Source organism: Heteronotia binoei, chromosome 5, assembly GCF_032191835.1.
Source record: "Heteronotia binoei isolate CCM8104 ecotype False Entrance Well chromosome 5, APGP_CSIRO_Hbin_v1, whole genome shotgun sequence".
Lineage (NCBI taxonomy): Eukaryota > Metazoa > Chordata > Lepidosauria > Squamata > Gekkonidae > Heteronotia > Heteronotia binoei.
In genome coordinates, this window is record NC_083227.1 from 16,775,759 (window position 1) to 16,778,258 (window position 2,500).

Here is a 2,500-nt window from a genome sequence, read left to right on the forward strand (position 1 = left end):
AAAGGACATTGGACAATCTTTGAGGATGATGAAGATTTTTAAAATAAGAATATAACTTTCGGGTGCTTTTTATTTATTTATTTTTCTTAGCAGTTAAGGGTACCTTTAATATTTGCTTTTTTTTAAGACAATAACACTGGCGGGGGTCAAGTAACGGAGGGAGGGGTGGGGGGAAAGTAAGATGTGGGGTAGAAAGATCTTTCTTTTACTTTCAGCTTTTATAAGTTGTAGATATAGTTCCGCTACCATATGTTACTAATAAAACTGCTTATACAAAGAAAGACTCCCGAGAGAGAAAAAAACAAAAACAAAACCTAGCAACGATGAATAACCAGATGCCTGAGAGGTGTTGGGAACGCAAAAAAAAAAAAAAAAAAAAAAAACCCACGAAGGCTCTTTCTACCGCATGTGGTGGACTTGTCAAAGAGCTGAAATATTTCGGCGGTTGATTCAGCGAGAGATGTCTACTATCTCGGGATATGCGTTTAACAAAGTTGCAGGGGCTTTTCTGTTGGGGTTATGGAAAAAAATTTCCAAAAGAAGATAGAGCTTTGATCCGGCACTGGCTCTCGGCTGCTAGGACATCGTACGCGCAGTCGTGGAAGCGAGAAGAAATACCAGAGAAATGGGATCGGATCATAAAAGCCATGGCGTGGAGCGAAACGGACCAATTGAGAGGCTATGATTTCGAAGTTCTTAAGATGGAGCGGAAGAAGTTCGGAAGGTACGTCGAGAAAGAGGGGAAAATAAGAGGGAGGATGACGGTTAAGTTTTTTGTCTCCTTCTTTGTTTTCAAAAGCAAGAATATAACTTCCGGTCAAGGGTACCTTTAATATTTGTTTTTCTTACACCTGTCGCCAGGGACGTTTCTCCCCTGGTCTACCGACGGCAACCGGAAGGGGGGAAACGGCCCCCGCGAGGCCGACCGTCGGTTCCGGGAGGTCGGCCTCGCCCGCGGCGTCGCCCCGGTCTCGCGGCCGGACGGCGGGACGGCTTGGCCGCGAAAAGGGGACGGCCGGGAGGTTGACAGCGGCGGGGGGACCGTCCGCGGCGCCGGCTCTCCGGGGCTGCCGGCAGAGCAGGCCGCCGCTTCGCGGGGTCCCCTTGGCCCGAAAGCGAGCGGGCCCGTCTCTGGGGAAAAGCCCGGCGGGGAGGCCTGGTCTACCGCCGGAAACCCGAAGGGGGGAAACGGCCCCCGCGAGGCCGACCGTCGGTTCCGGGAGGTCGGCCTCGCCCGCGGCGTCGCCCCGGTCTCGCGGCCGGGCGGCGGGACGGCTTGGCCGCGAAAAGGGGACGGCCGGGAGGTTGACAGCGGAGGGGGACCGTCCGCGGCGCCGGCTCTCCGGGGCTGCCGGCAGAGCAGGCCGCCGCTTCGCGGGGTCGCCTTGGCCCGAAAGCGAGCGGGCCGGTCTCTCGGGAAAGCCCGGCGGGGAGGCCTGGTCTACCGCCGGAAACCCGAAGCCGGGAAACGTCCCTCGCGAGGCCGACCTTCGGTTCCGGGAGGTCGGCCTCGCTCGCGGCGTCGCCCCGGTGCCGCGGCCGGTCGCGGGCCGGCTCCGAGCCGAAACGGGAGCCGGCCCGAGCTTTGCAGGGAGAGGGGCGCTGAAGAGTTTTCGCCGCTGGCCGCGCGCCCCCCCCCCCCCCGCCGCACCGGGCGGTCGCGGTTCCGAAGGCTCCCTTAGCGCGAGAGCGAGCGGATGCTGCCGCGGGAAGAGGCCGGCCGGGGAGGCCTGTTCCACCGCCGGAGAACCCAAGGGGGGGGGGGAAACGTCGCTCGCGAGGCCGACCGTCGGTTCCAGGAGGTCGGCCTCGCCCGCGGCGTCGCCCTGGTCTCGCGGCCGGAGGGTAGGGACGGCTTTGCCGCGAAAAGGGGACGGCCCCTCCACCCTTCGAAAACGGGAGATCTGGGCATCGCGGCCGGCGGGGGGGGGCGGGGTCGGGACTTCCCCCCGAAATCGCGATCGGAGGAGCGTCCCTCGCGTGGCCGACCGGCGGTTCCGGGAGGATCTTCTCGCCCGCGGCACGCTCCCGCCATCGAACGGTCCACGGGCCCTCTCTTCCCCGATACCGTAACCGCGCGGAGATTTGTAGGGACTGGCTTCTCTCGTGCCAGGAAAGAGAACCGCCCGGACTTCCGGAGCTTCCGAGGCCGCTCAGGCCGTCCGACCCTCACCGCAGGCGGGCAGGAGACCCCGCGAGGGACCCGGCGGAGCTCCGGCCGCGAGGCTACCGGCCGGCTCTCCTGACCGCGGAGGCCGGCTGGCGAGGGGGCCCCGGGTTCGCCCGGGGAACGCTCGGAGGTCCGGAGCCGTCGGAGAACCTTCCGGCTCGCCGGAACGGGGACCCGTCGGGGGTTGTCGCGGGGACTCGCTCCCCTTCCCTACCTCTTCTGCCCTCGCGGCGGAAGCGCGGTCCAGACCCCCTCAACCCCCGTGCCCTGGGGCGATCGCCGTTGCCCTTTCCCGTGGGCTCTCGGCCTCTCCCCTCCCTGCACCGGGCG